The sequence below is a fragment of the Pinus tabuliformis genome, chromosome 7 (assembly GCF_031772625.1).
Source record: "Pinus tabuliformis cultivar Carrire ecotype Pingquan chromosome 7, CPIR1, whole genome shotgun sequence".
NCBI classification, from domain to species: domain Eukaryota; kingdom Viridiplantae; phylum Streptophyta; class Pinopsida; order Pinales; family Pinaceae; genus Pinus; species Pinus tabuliformis.
Window position 1 is genome coordinate 1,343,735,823 of NC_142293.1, and position 25,586 is coordinate 1,343,761,408.

Below are 25,586 nucleotides of genomic sequence, written 5' to 3' on the forward strand. Positions count from 1 at the left end.
GGACAATCGTTGTTCCTATTAGGGCATGTAATTTTTGAAGAAAGTCTTTGGTGATAGACATCTCTTATGTTGCGGTGCATGAGTTGAAGGCTAACAGGATGAGCTTTGGTGCATCATTTTAGAGCTAGTGAAAATACTATGTGCATACGTGCAAGCAAAAATTGCAGGGCCAAGGTGTAAGACTAGTGTACAAGCTTTTAGAGCCTGAAGCCATTCGGAAAATTCAATTTTCTCCAAAGTTTTCTACGTGCAAAAATGGAGCCAAATTCCCCATCTCATATGAAAATTAAAATTTAGTTATGGGTAGTAGATGATTCTTTTTGTCAGCCATCTCCCTCGCTAAGATTTCAAAATTTGTACACAATTTGATAGTCTTTCACCTTGCAATGAAAATCTTTCGTCAATTGTTTGAGTTCAATGATCCCTATTATTTGCTTTTAACAACCCATTAGACCAAAAAGTTTTTCACCATATGGGAGTTTGTATTTTTGTTAGTTCATTGGGAAGAAATCATGGTGGTGTTAGTTATGTCAGCAAATTTAGTCATCAAAGGCATATGATAAGCTCCTTGAGGAAATTTGGTTAGAGTTGAGCCGTATGGAGAGTGGAGTGGTTAAATGTTTTTGTGTGCATAATGTGTAGTTATGTAATATTTATTTTCTATGTAAAATTCATATTGTATGAAAGACTATTTATTGAAAAAAATATCATAATTCAAATTAGTGGTTCTCAACATTTTCCGATGTGAAGAGAACATATCGCTAATTTGATTATGTGACTCTGTGACATGATGATGAGCCTTGTTGTGCTTTGGGCTTCAAGAGGATCAATTATAGGTTATTTTTATGAGATCCTTGTGTGGTAGACAGGTGAAGTGGTACGATCAAATTTTGAACATGTTTTGTACCCATATAGCTATTTAGATAAATATCAAATACAAGGAGCTATGCCATGTGGAAAATGAGAGTTAGTCCATAGGATGGTTCGGTTACTTGGCTATTTTTTAAGACAACTACAATGAGCTATGTAACTTGGCGGAATAAATTATGTCAATATTGTTGATCATGCAAGTTCATCAACAATGGTCAGAGACAATTGTACCTTAAATTATTTAAGTGGGAAGCTCAGAGATTATGGTGGAGAAAGAGTGTGTCCGTGAGATTTCTGAGTGGGTAGAAGTGCCAATGAAGACCATATCAGGAAGATGTGACTTTGTTGTTGAATTGAGACTTCTGTGATCCATAACAGTTATAAGAAGAGCTTTGGCGTAAATCACATATAGAAAGACCTTTGTCGACGCGTTTCGAACCAACAAGTGTGGTTCATCGTCAGGACAAGTTGAAGAAACAGATCCAGCTTAGCATGTTAAATAGTCTGAGCAGAGACTCCAACGGCTAAATCAAACAACGGCTACTTTTGACCTTAGGACCCAGGTCAAATTATTATTCATTAATTTAATATTATTATTATTTTTAATATTAATACAAAAAATATTTTTAATGGTTAGTTTTTTTAAAAATTAATTAATAATTATATATATATATATATGTAAGTTATAAAATTAGGTTAAATAATAAAAATAAATAAATAAATAAATAAAAATAAAAATAATAAATAAATAAATAAAATACTTTTAGAGGTTAGTTTAAGAAGATAATTTACTTATTTATTTAAATTATTATATAATAATATGTTGTTAAGGACGAGAATAATTTCAAGTAATTTATTAATTAATTTATTAATATATATATATATATATATATATATATATATATATATATATATAGTTAGGGTTAAAAAATATAAATAAATAATTTAAATGGTTAGTTAGAAAGGTAATTTATTTAATTTAATTAAATTATTTATTATTATATATTAATAATATAGTCTTAATATAGGTAAAAAAATTTAATTAAATTATTTATTAAATATAATTAATATTATATTGGTAATATAGTCTTGATATTAATATATTAATAATATTAATAGTCAAATTATTATTTATTAGTTTAATATTATTATTATTATTCTTATTTATGGAAATAAGTTAAATTAGGTAGAAATATATAGGTAAATAAAATAATTTTAATGGTTAGTTTTAAAAACTTTAATTTAGTTTATTTATTAATAATTATATAATTATATATATATTAAAGAAATAATATTAGGTTATTAAGATAAAAGTTAGGTGGGAATTAGTTAATTTTAATTTTTGTTATTTTTATATTTGGCATGTAATCATTAAGGGGGAGACTTGGAAGATAATACTTCCATGCTAAGTTTGGAGTTGTTTCACGATTTGTAGGTGGCTTTTGAGAGATTTTCTCAACTCATATTTCTAAGGTTAGAAATAGTTGGATCTCAATCCAACTATATATATATATATATATATATATATATATATATATATATATATATATATATATATATATATATATATATATCTGTGTGATATTTGTGAATAAATTAATACAAATATATTTTGTTGTGTCCAATCAGATGCATTTGTGAGAATTATTTTATTTTATTTCTCGGAAGAGATGATAAAGCATGTGGGCTTCACCAGGGGAGCAATACCATACCACGTGAGTTCATATTGGGCAACATGTATTGAGGAAAATGACATAATATGTTGGGGGATATATAGGGGGTAAATGGTTTTTATATTGCCGAATATAAAAAAATGTAGCTTAAAGTTAATGAAAAAATGTAAAGGGCTATAAAAAATGTTAATGAAAAAAGGGAAACCTACAATATCTAGTGCAAGTAGGGGATTTTTAAAATTGGGAAGTTGTATTGCATTCATATTGGTAGGGGGTTAAATAATGTTACTTTTGGAGGAGTTTTCCAATATGTAATCAAATTAAGGGTATTGTTTAATATACCAAGAATACACGTGATATGTCAAATGTTCACTGAGTGAATCCCCCGTGTGATGAAGTTGGTAGTAAATCCTTAACAAATGATGTTGTGTACAACATTTGGGAAAATGATTCCACTATCTTGTTGCAAATTCGTTTTCTAAAATTGAATATTCTAAACTATGAATTTATGTGAAATGATTGCATATTGTATAAAGCTGTCAAGCAACAATTTTCATTCCTTTGGGGTTATGTATTCATTAAAATTAATGCAGTTACAGATTTTGAAAATGTTTGAGAATCTAATAGTAAAAAGTCAGGTCAATTTAAATCCAACATGATACTTACCATATGTAAATTTTCTTCAACACACAGAATCATAAAGGACTCGTTCTCCAAAATAAGTATGTTTGATGACAAATAAAATAATCATCCACTAGATATCATAATTACCAACTTCGTTAGAGTTGGGGAAAATATGCCAATCTATGTATCGAATACCTCGATTAAATTCAATTGTGTTGCAACATTAGTGCCTAATCGAGTGGACCATTGGACTGCAAATCCATGGCTGGATTTATTTTAAGCATTAGTGATTAATCGAGTAGATCATAGGACTAAAACTCCATGGTTGGATTTGTTTGCAGCATTAGTGGTTAATAGAATGTATCAGAGGACAGGAAATGCATGCTTGTATTTGTTTTTTCAGGGCTAGAATGATAATGGTGAATACATAGAAAAAGGAAGGAAATGGAAATTAATTCTAGATTTGGGAAAAATTTGTGGGAAAGCTGAAACAATTGGAAAGTAAAGAATTTGAAGATGAACAGGAAAATTCAATAACAAGTGATAAATTTTATAAATATGTTTTTATTATTGAGGAGTTATTTTTACTAAATAGTGAGAAATCAGAACTCAATCGTTAAATTAATAGTTGGGATCATGGAAAATATTAGGGGCGAATGTTTGCTCTTTGGTGAAATTAAGGGGTTTTAAATTTTTAGTGGGCGAATATTTTGTATCATAGTACATTTTTACAAATCACCTCAAATAGCCCACCTTATTTTAAGGGAAAGGGTAAAAGAGGTAAATTTAACCCTTGAAATTAGGAGTTACAACCTTCCATTCGCCCTAATTTTCAAGAATAGGTTTTATCTAAGTGAATCCTATGGGCTAAATACCATGTTTATAAATGAGGTATGGTAAATTAATAAAAATTTAAATAAATGAGAGGTATGGTAAATAACTAAAACATTTTTTATATTTACTCCATAAGTCACCTTATATACATGCAAGGGTGTAAACAAAAAAAAATATAAGTAAAGTGGAGGTATGATAAATAAATAAAAATATAAATAAACTAGATGTATGGTAAATAAATGAAACCTCTTTTTATATTTAGTCCATAACTCTCATTCTATTTATGAAGGCTCAAAAAAGAGGTTTTATTTAAGTGAATCCTATGGGCGGAATACCATATTTGTAAAAGAGGTATGGTAAATTAATAAAAATATAAATAAACGAGAGGTATGGTAAACAAATAAAACATTTTTTTATATTTACTCCATAAGTCACCTTATATTTACGAACACTCAAAAAATGCCTTATATTTAGGTGAAACCTATGGGCAAAATACTATGGGACAAATACCATGGGCTAGATTATTATTAATACCATGCAAAAAAAACATTATTAACCCTAATATTAGTATTAATAAAAATAAAAATGGCACACGGTATTGACCCATGGTATTCACCAAAATGGCACATAGTATTGACCCATGGTATTCACCTGGAATGTAGCCTATTTGGGGGAATTAAACGAGGATAGATCCATCTTTAATCTGGATCTACTAACCCCCGAGAGGTATCAAATATCGTGATATGCAAACTAGCATAGAGTGAAAAAATATTTGATCCCTCGGGGCTTGGTGGATCAAAGTAAAAATGTATGTTGTAATTTAATGTATGTTAAACATTTTAGCTTGGTTAAAATAAAAAATAAAATAAAAATCAACTATTAATTTTATTAATTTTTATAAATTACTAATAGTATTTTTTAAGCTCAGGTTTATGATAACCCATGGTATTGACCCATGGTAATACCATGGTATTCATGTGAGCATAGACTATTTAAAGGGGAAATTCTATCTTCTTAGATCCATCCTAATTCTGGGTCTACCAAGTGCTCGGAGGGAATAAATAGATTTCATCCCCCTAAGAGTGGTAGATGTGGAGTTAAGATGGATATAGGTTGGTTTTTATGATAATGAAGATATTAAATAGACTTAGAAAATTATATTGCAAAAACATCTAAGGTGAATGGTTAAAGCATAGACATTGGACAAGTATATTTGTATACTTCTGTTTTAAACTGAAACAAATCCAGGGCTAAAAGGAATGGATTGATTGCACTAGTCATCCTTCTATAACTTTCCAACATAGGTTGGAGGAAACAGATTGTAATATGGGTAATTTTTCTAAGTGCAAATAGGAAGATACTTGTGTATTGGCAGGGTGGTTACGAGGTCCCTAGAAGTGATGAATTTGAATTTTTCTTGGTTTTATATATAGTATTAGGTTTTTTCTCATGCTTTTGTGAATGACACAGGTGAATTTTATCGTACACCCACTAGGTTATCAATATGTAATTTCGGTAATTTTGATTTCAAAAGATATTTTAAAGAAATGCAATTATTTCATTTATATATTTAATAAACACAATATTCTAATGGAATTCAGCATTTGTGGTTTACCTATACAGATTCCATGGAGAGGTATTAGTGGTGTGACATCAATTGTCCTCAAGAAGAGGCTTTAGTTTTACTCTTTCCTGGAAGCAAATACTTTCTTCCAACATTTTTGAGTTCCATGAAAAAATTGAAAGTCCTAATAGTATTCAATTATGGGTTCAAGAGAGACATAATATTCAATTATGGGTTAAATAGATCCACACTAAATGATCTATCGGCATTATCTTCACTTAGTTTAAGACTATTCACTTGGAGAGGCTGCATGTGCCCCCACTTCAAGAGCATAGTAAAGTCATATAGAACTTAGAGAAGCTATCTTTGAGCTTTTAGTGAAGATTGGAAAAATCTCTAGGTTCAATAACACCCAGTCGAGCATTAAGCTTCCAATAATGATAGATTTTAACCTGGAGCACTTTTGTGATTTGGAGGAGATGCCCTCTTGTATTTGTGACACATCTTCAGTTGTGAATTGGACTATTACTAACTGTCATTTCCTTCGAAAGTTACCTAATGACTTGGGGAACCTAAATGCTTTAAGGATGTTTTTTTTTCTTCTGAATTTGGACTAATTCTATTAATCAAAACTATGGTACAAGATGATATAACCAAGAGAGATAGAAAACCAACAATCAGAAATGATAGGACTATCAACCTCGGTTCCGGAGAAGGAGTGAAACAAGAAAGAAGCTACAACATAGGCTGGAAGTAAAAAGACTGACTTCTACCAGAATGGGCAGAAGCCTCAACACAAAGCTTTTTCCCTTTCCTTTTTTTGACTGCGACCCAACCATCTTGGGGTGAATGAGCAATAACAACTTGAAGATTGGGGTTTTCCGTAGGGGGACCCTCCTTTTCTAAATCAGAGGAGGAGGTCATATTGATGCGTTTCTGGGCGATGGCTGTATCGGAGGAAAGTGCTGGACCTTCGGTATAAGGGACCACAGAATAAAGGGCTTGATCCAAATCTGCATCGCTACCTTCATCTTCAGAGCTGGAGGATTCAGAATCCACGACTGGAGGTGGAGAGCAAGGAGCCCATCATTTGGACTTGGGCTTGGTGGAGTTATCCTTATTCTTTTTTGCCGAGAGAGATGGGAAGGTGTTCTGCAGATGCCCTGATTGGTGGCAATGGCGGCAACAGAATGCAGTATTTTTGTAATCCAGTGTCTGGGTCCAGACAAAGTCATTTATTTTGAGATTGATTTGATCTGGAAGTCCTTTGCTCAAATCTAACTCCGCACACATTCTGGCATATGTGTAGAGACCTTTACTTTCCCGCCAGTAATCTCCCATAAGGAAACTGCCCAAGGTATTTCCTATAGCTTTATAAACTGTAGTGTGCAATAGGTGGGCACGTATGTTTGGAAGCCTGATCCAAACAGATGTCTTGGTAATCACTGTAGTTGCTGGATCAAAGTCTAGGAACCAGGGAGTCAAGAAGAGCCCTGCAGTTCCCATGAACCAAGGGCTTTCTTCTAAAACCTTTTCATAATGCTTACTGTTCTCAAATAGAACAATGAAGTATCCTTTTGAACAGAAATTGATCTTGCAATGATGAGTCCAGTTTGCATGGATCCATGCATAGAGATCCTGAGATCGCAGCCATAGTTCGTTGAATCTACAAATGATGGCTCTTTCTGCAAATTCTTGAAGTTGGATTGTTGGACATTCATGGGTGATTTCAACAGAGGGAACTTCCTCTATCTTGTCAACCAAAAAAGTCTTAGGTTTAAGGGCTTCCGGGGGTTTGGGGTCCTCAGAGTGTACTGCATCTTTGTAAGAGAAAGGAGGCGTAGAGGATGACTGTCCCGCTGCACCTCCCCTCAAACAAAGGGTTAACACCAAAGAACTATTTCTGGTAATGTTGTAAGAAGAGAGGGGAAAAAGGTCTTCAAGTTGTTTACTTTGAAAGAGAAGTCTCTGGAGGCCTGAAGGAATCCCAATCTGCCGTTCTAGATCCAGTTTGAGATCCAACACTAGATCTAAGGAACTGACCCATTGCAAGAGGGTTCTGCCTGTAGGTTGAGAAATTTGGATCTGAAAGGAGTCAAAGAAGCACCTAGACACAGTACCAGGGCCTCTTGTGCATCCGAGAGCAAATCTGCCATGGCAATGATAGGGAAAGGAATTCTGATCTACATGCATATCTGGAGAGTTCGAGAAGCAAATCTGCTCCTTGCTAACGACAGAGAAGATGGCGGCCCCATCTATGTTAGAGAATGCCCTTTGCAGAGGCATGCTGACCTGCCATTTCAGATTTGCAACCCAGTCGATGTGTATTGCCATCATTGGAACTTCTGCAGGCAGATCTCGCAAGATCGAGAGGCATATCCGCAGCTGGCTTACTGCTGAGGAGAAGACTTCCCGTTTGGTGTGGAGGCGCAGAAAGCCAGCGGGTATGGAAGAAAGATTACCGAAGGAACCTGTGAGATCCCTGCTATCGCGAACCCCATTAGACCAGGCTGCACATGTGACATCGGGCATTAAGGATGAGATCCTGTAGTAGCCGCTTTCTCTGTTACGCGAAGGGGAAGCTGGATTCCTCCACCTGCCATTTTTGTTGGGCTGGTAGCGGCTTTTGTGTCTGTAATACTCATTGTTATCTTCATATTATTTAGGGTCGCTGTCGAGGGTTCCATCCTCGTCGGCTAACGATTTCTGCCTACGGGAGTTCAAAGTCTGTTTGAGGACCTGATCAATGCTCCGTTTGTGAATGTAAGAAGCAGAGACAGCCATCACGGAGGTCCCCATCAAGGCCGCCATGGCCAACTGCAGGACAGAGACATCCTCCATCGAAGATGAAGATGAGGATGAATTCATCGCTATTCCCAGTTCCATATTTTCCAAAAGTTAAAGAGGAACACTTTAAGGATGTTAAGGAAGGAAATAAAGTACATTATGTTAAGTTCTCTTATGCTTTTCAAGTTTTTCTTGGATATCTACAACATTGCAGGTAGGAAAGTACATTCTGTTAATGAAAATTTGTCTTCATAGAAAGGCCGAATTTCAAATTCTAATGCTTTCAAAAAACATTGTATCACTCTAATGTTTCTAAAAGGAAAGCATATTTTTTCAATTTAAGTATCATGATCCCATATTCCAACTTCTTTTTCAATAACCCATCAGACTTTGTAGCTTTGAATAAATCCATGTCTTTTGATAAGATCCTCTTCCAAATTAGAATGCAGTTTTCTTTTGGAAATAACCACATACAATGTCTTGATTTTTTTATTGAGAAAATAGAGGTTATGAAACAAGCTTGTGCCATACAAGAACTTGATTCATTGATTATGTATCAATTATGTCTCTTGATGTAACAATGTCTTGATTTTGTTGCTTGAAAATAGAGGTTATGCTTTACTATTTCACAGAATTTCTTACAATATTTCCATAAGTATTGATTTGTAATCTTAGTCACTAAGGGATGACAGTAATGAAAAAGGTAATATTCCATGGTTTGAAGTTCCCCTCTTACTAAATATTTAAATATATCACCAAAATTTAACTATTAGTTAAAGGAATTGTATTTGATTTGTAAACAATTCATTGCCTGATTTATAGATTTTGACTTTTTCCCTTTTTTATTTTTTTCTCAGATTTGGTGTGAGATATCTTCCAATATTTGGGTTCCCTAGTTTCCCCACCATAACTACAAGGTTCAGATGCTATCATTAAATATTCCTGGAACGTTACAACTTTTCCAATAAGTGTGCTTTGAAACATTGTTGTTGCTTTTCCATGGTGTTAATGCAAATAAGCACTGCAACTAGTGCCATTATTCAGATTAAGTGCCGAAATCTAGGTGGTCTTGTAATTATGGAGTGATTGTTTTCTAGCTACTAAGGCCATATGCATTTTTATCTCTTATGTTGTCCTGAGATATTCAAATTCAGAATAAGAATTGAGGTCTCGTTTCCACTGTAGATTGTAGTCAGTTTCTTGAACATAATATATAGTAGATTATCTTTTACTAATCAACTGTGGATGTGATCCCTCGCAGGAAAGGAAATTCAAAGTGACTTTGATTTCACATTGATTTGTCAAAACATCCACACGGGAAAGGAGATTCAAAGTGACACTGATTTCACACTGATTTGTCAAAATGGAGGCAAGAGAAAAGGAAACTTTGTATTCAACAATGCTCTTAATTTCATATGTACATGCACAAACATATTAGTAGAAAATATTGAAGGGTTGACTAAGTAATATTTTCCATTCCACTACATTCTTTATAGCTCGTAAATAAATAACTCGGAACAATTCATTACACTACTTGTTATTCTTTATTAATCAGTGATTAAGATTTTGATATTGAACTGGCTAAGATTTTTCTTCCTTCTTTGAAATTGTGTGTTCTATAATGCTTCTTTTCCATTCACTATGTATAGCATATAAAGTGTGTCTAATGGAGTAGGAAGATTGGAAAGTCTTGTGATCCTTGAACTATGGTACAAGTCAGAAACCCAATGGGGCAGGGTAGGTGCATCCCCACAAAGGGGTCAAAAATACCAAATTTGGTGTTGGCTAGTGCTTTGAGCTAGAAAATTTCCTTTACCCTTGTATTAAAAATGAATCTGGAGAGGATTCTAATATTATCTTTATAAGATTTATATCAGTTAAGATTGATGAATAAAATTCATGAGACATGAGCTAGGATGTCCTTGCAAGGTGGTTGTTGATTATTGGAAGCTATGATGGCCATTATGTTAGGCCAGGTGGTAGCACTCCCTTGATCGTGAGCACGATTGTGATCAAGATGGAAGACTTCATAGTCTAGATTGATTGTTTAGCAGTGATAGTTAGTGGGCTCATTCAAAAAAGCTTCTATTTCACTAATCCTTTTTATAGAGTTTTCAAATTCAATTTCCAAAGGTTTTAATTACACTATAGAGTTGAGTTATGAGAGAGTTGTGATTCACAATGTTAAGTATAGCAGCTATGACACTTGAATGAAGACAAGCATAGTAGAGGTATCAGACTCTATTATAAGCTTACCTGCATATTATAAGGGACTTGGTTGGCTTTTGTGGAAATGTGGAAAAATACTGTGATATTGCCACCATGTGGCTCTTCTCATGTATGGTTTTATACTTTTTCAAAAAATTCTCTAAGAGTTCACAATGCTAAGATTCACGAGGACTTTACAAAGTTTTATTATTTAGTGAAAGACTCGCCAAGATCTTACAAGATTTTATAATTGAGTAAAATATTCGCCATGCCTGGTGAGAGATTCGCCAAAAAATTATATATACATATTATATTATTGATAAAATCGCCTTCCATTTTTCCTATATACCATGGAGATTCACCCATTTATTATACATATAAATTTAGCGGGGGTTCTTAAAATTTTCCCTGGTTGGGATGGTAATCACTAGTTGTCAGTAAGGGAGTAGGCTTTCACTCTTGCAATATGCTTCAAGTCTTGGGATAATAAGTTATTTACTTAAGTGAGGGGTTCTAAATTAACTACGTTTTGAAAACTATTTTTCTAAATATCCATTAGTAAGAAATTATTTTAGGCGAATAAGTTTTGAAAATAGGATCTTTGAACTTTTCTAAAAATAAAATATCAACATTGGATGTCTCTCCTATGCTTGTATATCCATATGTTCTACTGGTGATACCATACAAGAGGTAGGAATCACTTCCTTGGCTTATGGTTCAATCTATTTAACTTATGATCTCATAATGCAATGATAAGGTTGTATTTATGGAGCTAGTACTTATTCACCCAACTCTTACGAGATGTTTACAAATCGCAAGGTAGAAATATCTTTCCTTATCGACATCCCACATATTTTTTAGCGAGGCTCCAACAAAAATGCCTAGCTACCACTATGTGTCTGTTGCGAATGAACCAAGCATGAGAAGGATTCCCTTTTATTGAATGTATAACTTAAGGAAGCGACAAAATTTGATCATATTTTCTTAGGGGTTATAGGAAAGTTGAATCATATTTGATTGGGAAACGAACATCGGTTCTAGGTAACATAAAGAAGAGAAGAAAGTAGGAGAAAGAAAAAATACAAGTGGATGAACAAGGACAGGTGGATAAAGATGGTTTTCCTCTGGTATATTTGTAACATAAAGAGATTTCATTCTTCCAAAACCTATAATAATATATTTGTAACCTAAACAGAGAAAAATAATTCTTTAATTGGATGATAACATATAATTCCTTCTCTTAAAATATAAGATTTACACAGACTTCAATTCATTCATGTACAAGTTACAAAACGCAATCAACAACACATTAACTCAACAAAGCTTGACAGTAATGCCAAAGATGCTAGATTCTAAATCCCCCTTAGAATAGCTCACAAAAATGTTTGGTTGGTGTTTTAATCTCTGGATTATTTTTAGTGGTTGAAATACAAAGATTTTCTAAATTCACTCAAAATTTGTAATCACATGAAAATAATAATATAATATAAACACTTCAAGCTATGTCTCGAGATAACTAGTCTATCTTGGACATACAATCTCTTGGTTCAGTGAATATGCCAACCACACACCAATCTAGGAAGCTAAATAGTTGGAGAGAATCTCCGAACTATTTAGACCTCAACAAACCTCCAAATACTAAAAAAAACTCTTATACATAGAATGAATCACAACAAAGGCAAGTAGGAATTATATTTTTCAATGTCCCCCCTTTAATGACTACTTGTCTCGATCTCAATTAACAAAGTCTAACTGTGGTCCTATTGTTTACATACATGATTAAAAAAGAATATGTTGATGTTCATATAAAGGAACAACCATGTACCGAAATGCATGAGTACCAACCCCTACAACTGCTAGTCTACTAGGATGTCCTTCATTTACACGGTTCAATCAACCATTATCTACTTAGCTATACCTTTACCTATAAATTTCCCCTCCATCATCGTCAGCATGGGTTTTCTTGGATTACCCATAACCATGCTTTGGGTTTTATGGGCTTACCCTAAACCATGCCCAATATTTTTTCAACTCACTCTAAACCATGTCTATACGAATAGTTCTCCACTTCACTCTAACCCCATGGTTTCTGAGTTACCACAAACCTATACTGTAAAGTGGTTTCCGGCTTACCACAAACAAACATTTCCAAAGTGGTTTTAAGATTACCATGAACTTTATGGGGATACACATCCCTTATAAGGCTAACAACACAACTTAAGGTAAATAATATTAAAAACCTTTCAAGGACCACTATAAAACAACATAGACTTGCTTACAATGATGTGTGACTAATAATACATCATGATGGTGAGTCTATCCCACAAACTCACATAAACTTTCACTTTTTTGCCTATCATCCTTTAATATTTGATGCAACTCCAACCACTATCCTCTAATGCCATGTCTATTTTCATGTATTTATCATTTCTAGTAGTCAATAACTCTATCAAAGAAATTTGTCTATTATTGGAATGACCAATTGCAACATAGACTCAAATTGTTGACAACAGTTGGCTAGACTAAATGTCACTCCATTAACAGCTAGTTTTACAATACTATTTCAATAACATGACACAAATGGTTCATTTGAACAACATCGAACAATTATCCTTACATACATGGGATTAGAAGCAATAAGTCTCCATGCGCAGTAATATGTTTCCTGATACTTCACATTTAATTTTGCTGCTAACTATAATGGCCATAATTTCATGTAGACTGAGATGTAAAAAAGCTTGAAAGAACCAATAAGGTTAGTCACGGGCTTCACATAGTTCGTAGATCACGAAGCATATTTGGTTCAAAGCTCGGTTTCAAAAATATTCAACTCGCATAGCTGCATCATTCAACCACGTTAAGAGAAATTCCTCCACTTCACTGCAGGAACAAAACCTTCCTTGGAGTGTAGAATTTGATCACGATTACCGAACCATCCTTTTCTGTTGACTAATAGTTGACCAGCAAGGTCCCCGGGCCCCAACTGCAAATATCTTCGGTTACTTCCTTGCATAATCCGTATCAAAAGAAACAAATTTCATTCGACGATGGTATTCAATATTTTTCATTTCATCTCTAAATAAACTGTTATAACAACATATCCATCATCTGAGCAGCTCAATCGCTAGTGTCAGGGGCGATCATGCACTCCACCACAATTACTTAGAAACGAGCATCACTGCCCCTCAAGAGCAACGACCGAACGTTCCTTACCATCTGTTTTTCCTCTCATATTCATCTTTAGGATGGAGAATACTCACACTTACAGTTGAAATTAGATTTGCATCTGAAGGACACTGGCTTCAATCGGTAGAACTTCAACATCAATCATAGGTGAGGTCTGCGAATCATTCCACCCGGGATGGCCACATCCCTAAGGCTGACTCTATCTCTCTCACTTCGAGATCGATTAACTTTGTATTTTTCGAACAATCATCTGCGCTCTTCAGGATTCAACAACATTCTCAAAGATCTCTCTTCAGGATTCAACAACATTCTCAAGGATCGGACAAGGCTTCCAACAACTCTCCAAATAGCGTTCTCTAAACAACGTTCGATCATCAAACACAATCTACACATCGTCTATACAGGTAGATCTCTCCAAACCATGCACCGAAATGAAAAATCGTGCACAATACAACGCTGCTTCGATCAACTTTACTCCAAAAGTTCGAACAACTCCAAAAGTCCGCGTTGATCAAGATCTTAAAATTTTTTAGCTTGACGTTCTGCCCCCTCTGCAGATCATTTCATGTAGATGTTGCATCCAGAAATATTCGACATTACAGTGGACATGTCAATTCTGTGATCACATCACTCTCATTATGCCAATAAACTTTATGCAATGGCTTTGCCAATGATGTCATTGCAGAATACATTAACGAGGCTTAGGTTCTCGCTCAAATGGGCATGGACCTAAAGATGGTTACTGCCAAATAAACCTCAGCTCTAAAGGAGGCTACTGCACAAGAGTCCCCTCTGCAGATCATTTCATGTAGATGTTGCATCCAGAAATATTCGACATTACAGTGGACATGTCAATTCTGTGATCACATCACTCTCATTATGCCAATAAACTTTATGCAGTGGCTTTGCCAATGATGTCATTGCAGAAAACATTAACGAGGCTTAGGCTCAAGCTCAAATGGGCATGGCCCTAAAGATGGTTACTGCCAAATAAACCTCAGCTCTAAAGGAGGCTACTGCACAAGAAGCTATAATGGAAGATTGTAGAGCGATGGTGCCTACCGAAGGTTATAAGCCTCTGGCGTTTAAACGATGTACAAACAAAATAACAGTACACTCTCAACAAAAACACATTCTCTCCATTTTCCTTGAGCTAAGGGCCAATGTCAGGCCGAAGATTTTTTAAATGCACTTAAAAATTAATAATACAATATAAATATATCAAGCTATATTTCAACATAGCTAGGTTATTTTGGACATACAATCTTTTGGTTGAGTGAATATCTCAACAACAGACTAACTTAAAAAATTAACTAATTGGAAAGTATATCTCAACCAAATAAACCTCAACAAACTCACAAATGCTAAGAACATACACCTATGGTTACAATGAATCACAACAAAAACAAGTAAAAATTATAGTTTTCGAAAATAAAATTAAAATATGTACACACATCATTAAAATATGTATCTATTTATCATAATTTGGATGATTGTGATGGTTGGTAACCAATAAAATTCTTTGTTACTTCATAAATGATTGAGTCGGCAAAAACTTTCAGTAACACTAGAATCTACTGTAACAATCGATACGATCCGATACACGTCATGTTCAGTGCTACGTTGTAGCCGATGTCACATGCAATCTCCATTTAACTTTATGAATTTTAGCGGAGAGAAGAATATAACTTCTAACAACGAGAGACGAATCAATATATAGAGGAAAACATCACTCGCAGATCATAGACTTGAGGAATTAGGTACCAAAATCTGTAGAACTTTACCGAGACATTGGCCAAAGAAGTAGGAAGCAGGGGAATCTATAGCGATGGGGACTTTTTTTTAATAAGAATAGGAAAAGGTAAGGAATATGACTTTTTTTTGATAACAATAGGAAAAGGTAAGGAATATGCATCGAAGGTGAGCATGGTTATGATGGGAGAACTTTTTCCTTGGCGCAGACACACGAATCCTACTAGGTTTTGGTAGCCGTGGGCGCCTATTTTCCACGCGGCCTCTGTGCCAGAACTTTTTGTGAAAATTGTTTTCAACCCAATATGCACCTTTTGAGTTGGAATCTCATGGGAGAGTGCTTTCTATGGGTTTTGTGGTTAAACTACTAATATGGTTGTCTCGCGGTTAAATATTTTATGATGTTGTTAGTAGTACGTATTCTTGTATTTTTTATAATTAATAGTTTTTCAAAAACATTATTAATATGTAATAGAGCCTCGACGTATGGTCTTGAGAATTAATAGATTTTCTAAAACATTAGTAGTATGTAATAGAGCCTTGACATTATGCGGAAAGTCCGAAGTACTAAATACTATTGTGTATAGCTGTTAAGCAATAGTTTTTGTACATTGTTTTTAGAAGGTCATTAAAAAAGGGACATATAATGCGGTGATCACACTTTTTGGGCATAAAGCTGACAGTAGGGGACAAGAGGCAAAATGGACATTAAAGATTTTAAATAAAAGAGTACTAGACAATTACATATTGCTGAGGATTATGTGAAAGGTCACTGAAAAAGTGGAAACATAAAGTGGTGATCATGTCTTTTTCAACCAAGCATTGACATCACTAAAGAAGAAATAAAGTTAAAAGTTTTAAAGACTAGAGTATAAGACAACTAAGCGTTGGGCAATAAGTGGAAACATAAAAGGGTGATTATGTTTTTGGGCAACATAAAGTGGCGATCATGTTTTTTTGAACATAGTGTTGATTTTACTAAAGAAGAAATAAAGTTAAAAGTTTTAAAGACTAAAATATAAGACAATAAAACTTTGGGTAATAATTGAAATCATAAAATGGTGATTATGTTTTTTTGTGCAGAACATTGACAACATATGAAAAGAGGTAAAATAGAAGCTAAAAGTTTCAAAGCTTAGAGTATTAGACAATTATATATTGGAGAAGAAAGTTAGAGTGGAAACATAAAATGATGTTTTTTGAGACAGTATTTGAGAAGAGGTAAAGAGAAGGCTAAAAGTTTTAAATACTAGAGTATTAGAAAATGGCATATGAGATATTAAAGTTGATATATAAATTCAATTTTCAAGTAGCATTTTAGTGTTTAGTTATTTTGTAGTTTTAAACTTGGATTATTTAAAAAAATAGTATGATATTTTTGAGATGGTAAATTTTTTGATCAAAATTATTAGATTAGTAATTGTTTTATTATTTTTTTGTTTTGTATTTTAAAAAATTATTAAATTAAATATTTAGTAAAATATAAAATATTTTAATTTTGATGTATTATTAGAAAAAATTAAATTATTCTTCTAATATTATATATTATATTAAATTTAATAAATTACAAATATTTGAATTGAGGTTTCTATGATTTATATCATGAATAATTGGAAAATTTTGGGAAGAAATCATATTGGAATTGTGTTGCCGACATTTTTGAACTCTCTAGTGTGGTTCATCATCCACATAAGACTAAGAAAAAAATCTTGACATCAAGCTAAATAAAAGAAGAGAAAAGACTTTTTAGTAGTTATAATATAACAACTAGATTTGAATCAATAAATAATATTAAGTAATATTTTAATATAAGGAAATAATTGTTAGAATATAGTTGTTAGTATTGAATTAAGGAAAATAATTATTGAAAAGGAATTTTTTAATGAAAAGAATATCTAAAATAAAAATAATTTAAGGTCAAACCTAACAAAACCAAACAATAAACAAATAATAAAAATTAAATCAAAATCTAAATAATATAATCAATTAGTTCTAATAACTTAAACAATATACTAAAAGCTCAAACTAAATAAAAATACAATAAAACAATCAAATAATGAATATTTGAGTCAACATAAATAATCAAAACAATTAATTCTAAAAAACTCAAATAAATAGTCATAAATAATAATAATAATAATAATAATAATAATGTCCGCCTGGGGTAGCTCTAGCTCAAGTGACGATGGTCGTGGAATGAAGTCTCACCGAACCAGAGATCTTGGTTTGAATCTTGTACTACCCTCCCCCATTGCGGGGTGAATAATGGACATGTAAAATGGAAAATGAGAGTCTTGCCAATCTTAGCAAATAATAATAACAATAATAATAATAATAAAAAGAGAAAAAGTAAATAAATAAAGAAATAAATATTATATAACATAAAATAAAATAAAATGAATGAATAACAAATAAATAAATCAATAATGATGAAAATAAAGCAATTAATCACAAATAATGAGAATTTTTTTGGCAAGAAGAATGTAATAACTAGTTTTGATCAATTAAACATTATTCATTAAAAAGCCCATAACTCACTTCATATTGCACTTGTTCATCTAAAATTATTTTAATTAAGAAATATTATTAAAAGGGTATTTGGAGATAAATCTAAATTATAGATTTGTGTATATGAGTTTTATAAAATATTTAGTGAAGGTTAAATCCATACCATCCACTTAATAATTATTAATAATTAAATTAAAATTTTGAAAATCATATTCCAAAGTAGATATCTCTATATAGATATTTATAACAAAATAAAAAATAAAACATAATAGTATTTTTATTTTTTAATTCTAATTGTTTAAATAACTCAAAAATACACAATTAAATAAATCCAAAATATTCATAAAGAATGTCATGGAACATCCTTTATAATAATTGTGACTATAATAATTATAACTTACATAGTAATTATTTTCACACAAAAAAATATTTTACTATAATAAAAAAAAATATAACAATTATTATAACTTAAATAGTAATTATTTGTACTAAAAAAATATATGTTAACTAAGACTAATCAACCTACTCCAATAAATATGAAAACAAAAATATTGAGATTACATTGTATGCTCAATTTTTAGTCCCTGCCATTTGGTAATGGCATGGGACTATAATAATCGAAAAGATGGAATTTAACATTTATTTAACTTTTCTTACTACTACAAATGATAAGTTACTATTATGAACAACCAAACCTTTTAAGACCAATCAGTTTGATCGTCTTATTTAGCCTCTTCCCGAGGTGGGAGGCTAAAAACATAAGTTAAATTCATTTTTTCCATTGGCATTTGGAAATTTTGCTTAGCAAAGTAAACTAATGTGAGGATTAGTTTAAAATATTAAATGTTATAACAATTGAATTAAATTAAACCTAAGCTCCTAAGCTTCACGGCAAGGTGAGAGACTTGGCATGTTCGTCTAGCAAAGCTTCCGTCTACTGCACCTGCCACCTGCCACTGCTTCAATCTAGGTGACATTCCATACACTGTAACAGTTGTCCCTTTCACTAGATTGCATGGGAGAGTTTTCCATAAGCCGGAGTCCCTGAGTCTTCTGCATCATAATGAAGATGAGCTATGATGAGCTAGGTCTTCTACATCATAATGAAGATGAGCTATGATGAGCCAGTCTGCGGTGTCTTCTCTTGTATGAAGATTACACAAAGTCCTTCACCTACCTGTGAAACTTGAAACTTGAGGTCAAGGCTATGGAGTAGGAAATACAGAAACAACAATTACTTCACATTTATGTAGGAAATACATAAATAACAATTACTTCACATTTATGTAGGAAATACAGAAACAACAATTACTTCACATTTATGGGTGGTTGATTAGGAACAAACGGAAGAACAGTGGAGCAACAAGTAAGAAACAACTTTGCATTCTTTGTTATCATTTCCTGCACAATCAATTTTCATTATGAATTCACTCTTTTTGATCATTTCTTCATTTTGCATTCACTCTTTGTCATCGTTTCCAATCAATTTTCACACAATCAATTTTCATTTATGATATTTCACTGAACACAACATTTTAATTTTTTTATGAAACTCTTAAAATCTAAGATTAGAAACAAAACAACTCACCTTTGTGCAGGCTGGCTAGATTGATCGCTTGAAGAACATGGTCCTTTCTCCTTCCACCATGAATTATCAGTACTTTCACCTGAAACCTTTTCCTTTCATACGTTCGCTGGTTCACGGGCAATTGGATCAATGGGTTATGAATCACTTACATCATCAAGCGGCTCTAAATCAAGCACTTAAACTGGATCTTCCATAAAATGGATCTTTCTTTGGAACCAGCACTACCAATACCAATATAAGTAGAGGTGGTAGTGGGAGTAGCGGGAAAGGTGCCTAGTTAACAAGATGTATTTGAAGTCAGTTTACTCACCATCACTCGAGTCAATAGTTGACCCAGCATCCTTGTAATCACAACAAGAGCCAAAGCCCGAATCCATTCATTTATAACCAATAGACCTCGCAGCCTTGAGAAATATATAAGTTAGTAGGAGCACTACCAAATTATGGTAAAGGGTATGAAATTTCCTCCTTCTTAAGTTGCTGGTTGGGATGCTTCCTGTAGAAAAGCACTTAGCGAGAAAGACAACATAAGGAGGAGCATAAAAGCTAGCAAGCATACATACTGAGCTAGCGAGTCCTTGCACTGACCAAACCCTGGACTTATCAAATTTTCGTCAACAAAGGCTATAACTAAGAACTGAAATGGTGAATTAATGATATCAATCAACCCTTGGGATGCTACGCTCAAAGGTGAAGGTTGTAACTAAGAACCACATGCGATCTTGTGCCCATTCTCAGCGTGTGGCCTTGACTCGTTCAATGGTGAACCAATGGGTTGAACTGACCTGACCATGCCATTGAATGCTTTAGAGGAGGATGCCAAATGATGGCTTTATTGTACATCCAGGGTTCATGGGCTTGAAATGGATCCGTAAGGACGAGCTTCACTAAGGCACAGAGATAAGAAATTCAAATAACTGTTCAAATCGATCGTGTTCGGCAAGAAATTCAACTAATTATTCAAATTGATTGTCTTCAGCAAGAATAAGCCCTGCCTCTTTTTGTTTCATTTACTGTACAAACAACAACACTTAATTTACAAAAGTATGCACATAGGCACATGGCTTGCATGCAATCCTAGATGCATACTCGATAGTTAATGTATAATGTTATTCCGAGTTCAAACAGATGGTCAACATGCATGTCGTGTTGACACATATCCTGGCTTTCTCAGTACGTGTAGCCACGAGTTGCAACTTCCAGCTTTAGTGAAGATGAAGTAATGTTATGTGTGGAAAGAGGATATCAGACCAGCCTTTATATGGTCCTGTAATCTTTTATTTTAATAGGAAGGTGTGCATGCTGATAGGAGTTCAATAAACTTGAATCAATAATTATTATATGTCCAATGCACATATTTTTATTTACCACTTGCATGCTAACGGTTGGATTCAATTATAATCTTAGTGTTATCATTCAACAGAGACTCCATTTAGAGTTACTTCAATATTGAATATTTCTCTTCTACTTGGGATTAATTTATTATTTTACATTAATGCAAATGTATTCAACATTGAAATCGGGTAAATTTTAATGTGTTAAGGTGGGTGCCTTATAAATACCATGCACATGTGAGTAAAGTGTACAATCCACTAAGGTCAGAACCTCATAGGATTTGTAGTTTTCAACAATTGAGCATTGCCTTGTAGTTGTAGTTTTTTGCAATCATTTGGCTAGTAGTTTTTTGGAATTGTCTAGCTAGGAAAGGTTGGATTATCAGTACACCAACAAAAAAATCAGTCTAGATTGATCGATCAATTTTCATCCCCTTCATGTTACAAATGCAACACTCCATGAAATACATGTATATAATGTAACTAACAAATTTGATTACTAGCTTGATCGATCACTTTCCATTCCCTACCTATTAGACATGCCACTCTCCATGGAATATCCATATACAATGTAACCAACAAGTTTGTTGAAACTCCACAAAATTCTTTGGCTTGACTGTGCTTTACCGAAACTGTGGTCTCATGGTTTTCTTCTTGCCTTGGGCAGGGACTAGCTTCTGTGCAACTTCTCTTGTTTGCAATTAGTTTTGTCTTTTTTAGGTGACTGTATCAGACTTATATGAACATGGATATTCTAGCATTGTAAGATGTATGCACTTTATAGCATTGTAAGATGCATTAATGTTGAATAATAATGGTAAAGCTAGTATGCACTTTCTAACATTGTAAGCTTTATTAATGTTTAATAATAATGGTGATGTAGGTTTGGGAATGAAATTGGAATTGCACCTTAAACAAATATACGATAATTTTCAAATTGATTTGAAAACCAAAACATATCACTAGAACTATTTCTAACTTCAAAACCAAAGGGATGTCACTAGAACAGTCCTTAGACTTAGGCTAAGCTTTAGCAGTGCTCTTCTATTTGAAAGTAATTTTCTATATGCTTTATCATTTTTAAAATAAAGCAAGAAATAATTGATATGAATGGTTCGAAATCAACCCATATAACATATTCCCATGGTCAGATACAACATAAGCACTTCGGGTGACTGATGGAACTGGTTCTCGAGTCTTGCGCTTATCTGCACTGTCGCTGATCCTCGCCCCTTCACATAGTTTCATTATTGGACATATACTCTTATATAAGGCAAGTATATGTAGTATTGCAAAAATTATCTAAATTACAATAACTAAACCGAAAAGCCATTGATTTGGGGTAAGTATGGAGAAAAACGTCATGCCATTTAGAATATTATCTTCTCATTCATGGACTAATAAAAAGCTTTACTTAAAAAGTGCCATCTTCTTTGCATATTGCAACTTCAAGGAGCTAATAAAGCTAAAGATTATTGAACTCTAAATGGTTGGTAAAGGTTTAAATAGGTTTTGGTAGAGTTAATAATTTTTTTAATATATATTTTAATTAAGTCGGTAGATTTTTTATGGCGAGTTTTCTTCTCACGATATTGTAGCAGATTCGTTGGCCTACAAAGAATAGACTATTTCGATGGTGTTATTGACTGTGGGTCTCCGAATAATGATTTACTAGTCTAAGGTTCTTTGACATGACTATGGAACCACAACAAATGCATGGGACCACATCACACATGCCTCAGCCTTTATAATATCGTGCAATTGCAACATGTAGCATTTGGTTGCAGTCCTAAAACTTGCAATCTCCAATGAGTAACGTTCCTTGATCTACATGGAGAGGAAATGAATGAAGCCCCAAATGGGAGCCCTCTCTATCGGTGATCTCTAATCAAAGGTGTAACCTTGGTGCATGGCATGTCAATTCGTTGATCGCCGATCATCGATCACCTTCTGCATTTGGGCCTTGGTCCTAAGGCTCATGTTGTGACCGCAGTTTAGTCCACGTATCAGAGCCCTTCAACCGAAGGTTATCAATCAGAGGTTTCACTTTGATGCATAATACATCTCAACCTGCGATCGCTGATATCCCATATGTAATGCCATCACTACCACGTGTTACCTTTTTAATAATTCCATGTGCCGCCCTTGATTCCTTTCACCTCTTTGTGACCGTCATGCTATCCCCGAAATTAGAGCCCTCTCTATCAGTGATTTCTAATCGGAGGTGTAACCTTGGTGTACACCATGTCAATTCACTGATTGCAGATCATTGATCACCTTCTACGTCTAGGCCTTGGTCCTGTGGCTCTTCACGTGATCGCAGTCTAGCCCCCATATCGGAGCCCTTCAATTGGAGGTTATGAATTAGAGGTTTCATTCCGATTGACAAGTCACCTCAACCTTGGATCATTGATCTCCCATACATGACGCCATCACTGCCACATATCTGCCATGTGTAACCTTTTGAATAATGCCATGTGGCACCCTTTTTTGGCCTATTGTGAGCCTTGAAATTGTCAAATTCGCCTACAACATTTCAACCCTTTTGGCACATCGTGATGACATCAACCTCACCATGTCACTTGTCACAACCAATGGATGCCTGCAACACATTACTAAACGCATCCAGTAGTTGTTTGTCATGTGTCTCTTATTGAAGCTAGTCTTTTTGCTGCCACACTTCCGCTTGGGAGGAGAGAGAAAAGGCTTAAGGTTCTTTGGTTTTGCATAAAAATCCTTTGTTAATTTTTATTTGTCCATCCCGAAACTCTAACACTAGCAGCCCATTGCCAATGGTTTCCTCGCATATCGCAATTTGCGAAACGCAACTTGCAATATAAACTCTTTTAAGATGTGGCCTCTTCTCAGAAAGTTCCGCTTGAGAACGGATGTGATGTTCTATGGAATTCTTTTACATAACCTTGGAGGGTTTGGATATTGGAAAGAATAGGCAGCTCCAAAGTCTGAAGTCGAAACTTGAAAAAACAGGGCATTTATAAGGAGACAAGGATTACTAGATATTTGAAACAGATAAGGCACTGACACCTCGGACCTTTGGGACATTATTGTTGGTCTATTGGTTGGATGAACCTCTTTATAATAGAGTTATATCAGACTAATAACATTGTGGAAATTCTTTTCGAAATTTCTGATACATGTAAAATTGGTCCTGTATAATAATAAACAAATATCTAAATTCTGAGTCATCAAATTGTGCTATGGACCTCCAACCTCTAATATGAAACCTTGATTATTTTATCATACCAAACTTAAATGTGAAATCTCATCCACCTCTTATCGTAGCTTTTGGAATACGACCTCTGATTAGCTCCACTCTCTATGCACGTATTTTTCTCTCGCTATCTTTTTTTTTCATTAATTACCACTGGTTAGGCAACTATGTGCATTTACTGTTGCTTTATTCTCCCTCATATGAAGATTGCATGTTTTACACCCTTGTACAAAGGAAAATTAATATAATCGATTGACCTTTTTTCCACACAGGTTTCCAAAATATTTCTCCTCGTGTCAAGGTTTCAATTCCCAAAAACACTAAGATATGTTTAATCAATATGCTACTTGTTTTTAATGATTGCAACTTAAAACTTCTACATGCATCCTGGTCTCAGTGGATACTCTATTAGTTTATATAATTAATGGATGAATCATGTGCGTTTACTTTAACTTTATTCTCTAATGCATAAAATTGATATATTTTATGCTCTAGACACTTTATTATATGTGTTTATTCAAACGAGGCACATTGATATTCTGGAGAAGACTTTCGACTTGCAAGATTTCGAAAAGGATTATTCCCATGCCAAAGTTTCAAAATCATGAAACTCCCATGTATATCTAATCAATATTTCACATTTTCCTTTGACTAAGGTTTCAAACTTATCCACACATCCTGACATTGAGGACCGTTCTATTCAATACTCTAATTAATGGCCCGCCTATGTGCATTTGTTCTCACTTTACTCTTGCTCAGACGAGAATCTCTCTCATTATCTCTATCATTGGTAACCACATGACCTCTGCCACATGTCCTAACTTTGATTTATTGGTCCCTCTACTTAGCTGGTTGATGGTTGTGCGGTCTATTTAGACTCTTCATGTCATAATATTCTCCTGATTTCTTAAGTTGCGTTTTTTGTTGCTGTTGTTGTGCTATTACTAGTCTCTTCTTGTTGCTGCTACAAATCATGCTGCTGTCTTCAACTCTATTACCACCCTAGAATTTCAATAACAAATAGGTGAGAATCGAGAACCTATTAACCATGTCATCTTCTGCCCTCAGATGTCAGTATCAATGTTTTCATATTGCGTGTATAGCTTAGAATACTATGTGCTTTGTCACGACATGCAAGACACCGGCTGTAGAGTTCCTGAAATGCCATATATAGACAACCAACTTTCTATGCTTAATCATTTCAGTTTCTCTTTCCCTTTCCTTTGAATATTGGAAAGAATCTAAGTTATAAATCTTTCTTCTTTCATTTGGCTCCAAGTATGCCAATACTATGAATGATCACGTTCACTACTTTATTTCCAATTCTTTTCCAATGTTGACAATATTTTACGAGCTTTCACCTTTTAGGACAACTCCTTTCCTCGTCATCATGGAAGATACCTTGATAATGCATGTCGTCACTTTT